Below are 8,189 nucleotides of genomic sequence, written 5' to 3' on the forward strand. Positions count from 1 at the left end.
TGACACAAATGTGCATAATCACAGAGAGAAATACTAAACACTAATTGATGCTTTTACATTAAAGGTTTTGAGGTTAAAGAGTCTGGATCATGTCGTTGATGTGAAAGTGACCCCCAGTCTATTTGAAAAGGTGGTCTGGAGTACGTTTCATGTGAACGCCAGTATAGTGCACAGTTAGTATGAACACAATCTATCATAACTTAGCTATTGACGCTGTATACTTTGAAAAATCTGATATTGTAACAGCCGGGGCACATTAATTGTTATAGAATAATGCATTTCTCATAGTTGCTTATCTCTGAATAAATTGTCTTCAGAGAGCAAGTATTATAAATAAATACAATAACTGAATAATGAAAACAACAACAAATAAAAACAAAAAACATTTTATATATAAAAGCAGGGGTAGGGATGGAATCAAATTTCGGTTTGGACCAAGCAATTGAACCAAGTGTGAAAATCTCCTAAGATAAGAGGTCTACGGACTAGTCAAGTGTATTAGAGAGATTAGTACTAGCTCTGGCATGTGATAGGTCTAGCGGTACTATAATGCTAGCATAGTGAACTGAAGTTGTTTTGAGACTCTAAGTAAATGAGCTCGGCCTCTCCAGAGTATGCATGAGCAGCAGAGCTGGCAATGGACCCACCGCTAAATTGTGTGTGCCGGATGGGCAGAAGGCACAATTACACCAAATCCCCTCTTAATTAGCGGTTCTGCGGGTATGCTAACTCACCATGCTTGAGCAGGAGGTAGGGCGGACTTGGAAAGGGATCTTGAACCATACTAGAAAGAGAAGCAAATTAAGGCAAGAAAGTGGTGAAAGGGTCACGCGATCAGGGTCGGTGACTGAATTTGTACAGTCCGTGCGAGAGCTATTTTGAGCTGAGCTAGCATCCCATACCTCCACTTAAGTTTCACTGGCACCCTACAGTAGACAATTACTGGCACAGAGCCCCAATAGATCCCCTCAGAGCTGGGGAGTGTTATTAAGTTTTCCGTGTTGGCGGCTGCAGGGCGATGTAAAGTGGCACCTCGGCCTGGTGAGTAATGATGTGTGCCAGGACTCCGGCAGGAGGGATGACAGCATGAGAAGCCTCGTTGGCAGCCACTGGTGCAGCCATAGGACCATTCATCATCTCCTTAAACCAATCTACCAATGCCGCACCGCCATTCCTCATTAATTATGTTAATCATTGTAGCATTACGCTCGCCATGACATAAGGCTCAGTAGACACTGTAGCTCAGATGTGTCATTCAGAGATAAGAGTATGTGCATAAGGTTTGACAGCTGCAGTTTGGCCTAACAAACAGTGCAAGTATGACACTGAGCTCTGAATAAAGCAACTGTGTAGGCGATCACGGATAGGAAGCAGGAGCCTGATTGACTATAAATGTCTAGATTTACATTTTAGGAACTATAAAGTGCATGTTGCATGGAACTTTAGACACAAAACAAAATTAAACAAAAAACAAAAACACAAAAAACAAACATTTTTACAAACAAATTTGACATTTTTATGAAAAAGATAGTTTAGGTTGTACAATGTCATGCGGTACAACTACCAAAAAACTAACATTTATAAATTATTACATATAAATTATAATGATAAAAACAGAAAACTTTTAATTTTTTTAAATTAATGATCAAGATGCACACTAAAGTATTTAGGTCAGGTCTAAAGAAAACTTTATTTATTTATTTATCTATTTTACTTGGTTACACCACATGTCATTTTCAAATTAAAGTGCAACTTTTCTTGAAAATGGTATAAAAACCTGAGATGAATACAGATAGAACATTTCTAAAAACTTAGTACATGTATTTTATTACTTTTTTTATGAAGACTTTTCTTTATTGTAAACTATCATATAATCTTGAATAACAGAAAAATAAATTAACTACGACCCATTGTAAATAATAAAGGATGTTCATAAATTAACAACACATACAATAGCATGCTGACTAGCATTTATTTTGAGAGCATTAGTGTGGGAATGTGGCCATTGTTTCAGAGAATAAACTATTCATACAGCTATAGATGAGTCTCTTAATATATTTTGAGACAAAGCAGGCAGCACACTTTCAAAACAGCCTTTGGGGGGGCCCACTTCCCCCTTATCAGAAATGGCTCCATTCCCCGGAATCTCATTGTGAGTTTAAATCGCACTATGTATTAGGGGCTCGTTAATAACCAACTTAACGAGTCCACAGACCCATTAAAAGATCTTTAAGAGCATATTTGATCATAAATCTCCTTAACCTATATTTAATGGCGGGATTTCGAGGGAAATATTTTTATCAAGTTCTAATTAGATGTGCGATAACAAAGACTGCTGAACATGAAGGCAATGGGAAGGCTAGACAGGCCCATCTATTGAGGGCGGCCATGTTTGATAGGCTGGAGACTAATGAAGGAACAGATCTTATTCTGGGCTGCGAGATGGACGGCTGAGGAATGATACCCCGGACTGTGATTAGGCCCACAGGCACGTGGCTCTCATTAGTCTTACGCTTGACTTAAATCTCCAAGAAACTTACAGACACATTTAGAAAATAATAGAAGAGCACATTTCTATTCATAGTATGAATAGAAAAAAAAAAAATATATATATATATATATATATATTTATTTACATTTATATTTAGTCATTTAGCAGACAGGTTTATCCAAAGCAACTTACAAATGAGGACAATAAAAGCAGTCAAAACTAGCAAAAGATTAGTTATATAGAGCATTATATAAGTGCAAATGACAAGTCTCGGTTAGCCTAACGCAGTACACATAGCAAGGTTGTATGAAAAAGGCACACAGGGCCATGTAGTTTTGGATTTTGTTTTCCCTTAATAATAAAAACCTTCATTTAAAAACTGCATGTTGTGTTCACTTGTGTTATCTTTTACTAATATTTAAATTTGTTTGATGATCTGAACAGTAGATGTTGCGGTTTGGACACCTCGCCTCTCCAAGATACCTTGAAGGACCTATCTGATAGGTAAGACTCAATATATACTGTATATATATATAAACAAACAAACAAACAGATACAATATTAATAAATTAATTAATTTCAACTAGGCGTAGAAGTTAAATGTTTTTAGTTGACCCTTCAATATTAATATATGCAATAGGTAAAACTATAAATGTAAATGTAGAAGTCAATATGACTGCAATATGACTGTTTACGTACTCTTTTTTAGATGCTGGCATTGCAACATAATTAGAATAATTATTGTCAAAGTACATATTTTGACAATAATTATTCTAATTATTTTGCAATGCCAGCATTAAAAAAAAAAAAGTACGTAAACAGTCATATTGCACAATGTGCATATTACTATAGGTCCCAATACTCTAGTAATGCCAAGAGACCCCCTAAAGGAAGACTGAGGGTAGAGTCTTATATCCAGATTAATCCAGAAACAAAACTTTAGATGACACATCAGTCATAGGTTTAGTGGTATTTGCTATCATGCACACGAGCCAAGCAAGTTGTAAACCCCCTCTGCATTTTCCCCAGGCTCCTTCTACGCAGGCCACGGGAATAAATCATTAATGGCTTTTTGGAAAAGAAGCTGTATGCAGTCTTTCATGCCCTGTCGCCAACCTGAAGTCCTTGGCTCCCTCTCAGAACGATTTTATTGCCCCGAAATTGCGCGGCTTAAATCGTGTACCTATCGAAAGTAAAACACAGCTGTAAATCTGGTCTATGTCTATTCCCCTCCTAGTCCCCTCGCAGCCACCCATCAAATATCCATACACAATTCATTTAGGGCAATTTAGCTGATGCTAAACAGAATCAAGGTGAACTTTCAATGGGCCCTCAGCTATGAGAGAGGAGGAGCAGAAAAATGGTGGCCTAGCTTTGGGGGGTTTTAATCAACTAGCTCCTCAAGGCTAGTCATCCAGCCATGGAGCAGCCGCACTTAGCGGATGAGTTTTTGTTTCGCTAGCCCGAGTGCGTGTTCTCTAATCCTTCAGCCTAAAGTGTTTTGGTATTGTAAAATATGGCCAAACGGGTGGAGAGAGCTGCTGGGCAACACAAGATTAGAGTCACGATTAAAAGCCTATAGGATCCTCCTCGACTGCCAGGCACTAGCTGGAGCGCTAGTCACAGCGCAGTCTGCAGCCAGAGATAAGATGGAACTTTTGTTTGAAACCTGATGAGAGGCTTCCTAATGAAAGTGCTGGCCCAAAAATAATCTTTTTTCTCTGTGTTAGTCAATCAAAAAACAGTGTGGTCGGGGATGGTAAAAAAAAAAAAAAGTGGGGGGAAATGTGAAGTCATTTTGCATAATCAGTGAGCACCATCTGGAACAATTAACGAAATTCCACAGAACTCGGAGGATCAGTCATATTGGCTTATTAAAGATCCTGAATTATAGGAGCAATAAATCCATGGAAAAATGAAGCGTACCCCAGCCTGTCATCACTATTTTAACTTCAAATACGCACAAATATTCGATAAGGCTGAAAGAAGAGATTAATATATGCAAATTAAGTCAAGCATTTTAAAAACCCCCCAACAACTGTCTGCCATTTTTTTTCCTGTCTCTTATTACGAGCCTTTATGTTTTATTCATACACCAGCTCACCTGTCATTTCATAAGCTCTAATATTATGGGGGTATTATTAAAGTGCGTAAAGTGGTGCTTTAATTGGAAAGCTCTGTTGCATTCTTCAATTATTTGGTGCAAATTAAAAGCAGATGCACATACTTTAATAAGGGGACTAGTATCAGTTCCGGAAAATCAAAGATCATTGTCACTCGCTCTGATATTTTACAAACTTAAGGCAATACTGAAACATCTCTCTCTCTCCAGTCACCTCTTAATTGATCTTCCTTTAATCCACCAAGGAATAATTGATCGCTATTATATTATCTTTAATAAAGGCATTGTGGTACTTTTCTCAATTAATGCAATAGATATGTTAATGTAAGTTACATAGGGGCTATTGAATATCTGTGCTATTATGAGTATCTATTCCCTGTTTTTTATAGACAAAGATGAAAATTAAAATGACAAGTGGCACAAGTCAAGCTTTTAACCACACATAATACTTATAAAATACATTATCAATATGATGTCCTCTTCACAAAAAAAAAAAAAGAAATTAGATAATCACAGCTCATAGGACACTCTTTTCTAATAGACTAAATGTTACATCATTAATACTCCCAAAAAATTATGTATTCAAATCCATCACCTCACAGATGTTGCAACTGGACTCTTTTTCACACTGATTCCTTCGCTAATTAGGAAATATTTCCTTCAAGCCATCAAGCTAAATGAAAAATAAATGACACCAAAAATCTGCTCAGCTTCAAAGAGGCAGTGGTGAAACAAAGTAAGAGGTTGAGAAGTCTAGAAATACTCAACTTGTTAAAATGAGCGTGGACTGTCAAGTGAATGAAGGTTGCCAAATCTATGTGAATTAGTTTTTAATACTCTACAAATAAATGTCAAAGCACCAGTACCTCAAATCTGCACATAATGTGGCTGACGATGACAGATTTCCAGACATGTTGGGTCTCCTGCGCTGGGCTAGTTTTTAATGTGCTGGTCTTTTTTTTTTTTTTTGCATGTATGTATGTGTTTTGTTGGGAAGTGACGGAAGGTTTAATCAAGAAAGCAGGCAATTCATCAATCCTGAAGGAGCTGGTGCTACGAGCCTGACAGAGCGCACATGGTTTTAGCCCAGCTCGAACCTGGCCAACTATCAACATCTGCGCACATACATATATGCACATGTGCATGTGTGCGGAGTCCCCAACGATTAAGGTAAATCCATCTGTCTGTTCGAAACCCCACACTTGCTCTTCAGGTTATAACTCAATTCAGGAAGAAAATCTATAAAGTCTCTAATAATAATGTTATTAATAATAATAATCCTAAATGTATTTTAAGTAAAAATAGATACATAATTAAATTAAATAAATTCATTATTATTATTAGTTAGTTCCCAGTGGTCAAGGTAAATCCAGCTGTCTGTTCAAAACCCCACGCTTGTTTTTCAAGTCATAATTCATGAAGAAATTCTAATAAAATTCAAAATAATATTTATTATTATATAATTATAAATATTATAATAAATAAATTATAGTATAATTACATCTTATTCAAGACAGCATTATACATTGTGGCATAGCAGTTTGTGTACACATTTCCTCTCTACTATCTCCATCAATAAAAATATCAAAATATCCACTGTATAACTAGACCACATACTGCTAAGCTCACCTGTGAACACAGTTCCTGATGGTTACAGAGAAGTTGCTAAAGGAGAATCAATAGAACACTACTTGTGGTGACAGAGTGATGATTGGCATCTGCCTGTCAGTCAAATGGCATTACCATGGCGACAGGAAAGCAGAATGCATCAGCCCTCGTGCTGTTAGAACCTTTCCTTTCTCTTTGGCCTTACTCGAGAACAAGTCAATCTGCTGTTACTTTAACCACTTCAAAGGCAAGTGGCAGAGTTTAATGTGTCAGTCACTTATTTTAACCAATGAAGCCTTGATATGATCAACGTACCTATAATCAATCAATTACAGTATGCGTAAAATCTATCCGTGACTTACTGAAGGCTCTATAAGGCTGTTAATACCAAAGAGGTATTAATGCAATTAATGAATATACAAAACAAACAAACAAACATGAGCGTTAAACTCAAGTTAAATTATTCTGTATTTTTTTTATCTAGAAGGGACACAGTAAAAAAAACTGTAGTAACTTGCACATATTCTAAAATTGTTCTACTCTACCTCTCCATGTCACAACACATTTGGAATATTCCTCATATTAAGCCACTAAAATGTAAATATGAAGAATAAAATCATGATTGGATGTGCAGATTCACAGGCCAAGACTAGTGATACAGTATATGACCTGGACCTGTATCACAAAAAAAAAAAAAACATGATAAGGACATGCATATGTATGTCAATGTATCTCAAAAAAGCACATACGATATATTTATAACTGGTCGATGTTTCTAAATTCACTCGCTGTTTGTAGGTGTGACCGAATGTCAGTTTTGGACCTGGATGTACCTCAATACAGTATGATTTCTTCCTCTATGCTACAGATTAGCTCATCCTCACCACATGGTGTCTCTCTCCAGCCAGAAAAAAAGCACACAAGCATACCTTCACATCCCAATCTCAAGTTATATTTTGGACCTGAAAGACAGGTCTGCAGGGCGAGGTGGTCTATGGGATTTCCTGAAGCACACAAATCTCATTCTCCTAATGTTTGCATAGGAGTGCACACATCATTGGTGTGACTGTGTCATTTTCTGCCATTTGAAGTGTTAACAATAATCTTAGGGATGTCTCTAGAGTCAATTTCACAGAAGATTCTGTAGAGATGCTGTAAACGTTTGCTACACTAGATAAAATGAATGTTGACCTTTTGAGATAATAGTTACAGGAGGACTGACCTGATTTGGTGTAGAAGTTGTAGATTTGGTGTTCGTAGTCTGGCCTGACGATGTTCTTTTTAGTAGAACTGGAGGCCGGAGACTCTGGGAATTGTCTAGGAAAGAGAGGCAGAACTGACCTCATTAAAAATGTGCAAAGACATAGGAAATAATTAATGGAAATGTTCAAATGAATCACTGTATTCAATAAAAAAGATTCTGGAAGGAGATTTCACACAGCAATTTAATAGAAAACGTTCTGCTTTCTAGAATTTCAGCACCGTTTATTTGCACATGCAGGTCTGCAGAATTATGAAGGAATTATGCAAATCAGGAAACAATGGAAACACGCCCCACAAAATCTGTCATGAACGCAATTTGCACAGTGCAATTCAATTTGTCTTCAAAGTGCCACATTGTGAACAATGCAGCAAACTGATGAGATTTGGCATACTTTACTGGGAGTGTACAACACTGTGCTCCACAAATGAATCAGCTCTTTAAAGAGTTCTTGACACTGTTTAAAGTGTTGGAATATAATGTAAATGTAACAGGAATCATTGATGTTAGAGATTGTGGGTCTCCATCTTTATCCACTGTGAGTCACTGACTCCATCTGATCATTAACCTCCTATTTTTTTCCCTCCCTGCCTGTGGCTCTTATGTGCCTGTGAGAGGTTGTCATGGAGTTGGTGATAATAAGAAGGGTTTCCTAAGCCAGTATGGCATAACACACACACACACACACACACACACACACACACACA

The 8,189-nt window shown here is 37.1% G+C and overlaps 1 pseudogene; it reads right to left on the minus strand.

Moving 5' to 3' along the window:
• Positions 1–987: 987 nt before the first annotated feature.
• The window catches only part of LOC107564043 (multivesicular body subunit 12B-like), a 42,535-nt pseudogene continuing 35,333 nt past the window's right edge, over positions 988–8,189 (minus strand).

The sequence above is a fragment of the Sinocyclocheilus grahami genome, unplaced genomic scaffold (genome assembly GCF_001515645.1).
Source record: "Sinocyclocheilus grahami isolate Dianchi unplaced genomic scaffold, SAMN03320097.WGS_v1.1 scaffold903.1, whole genome shotgun sequence".
In the NCBI taxonomy this organism is placed as follows: Eukaryota; Metazoa; Chordata; class Actinopteri; order Cypriniformes; family Cyprinidae; genus Sinocyclocheilus; species Sinocyclocheilus grahami.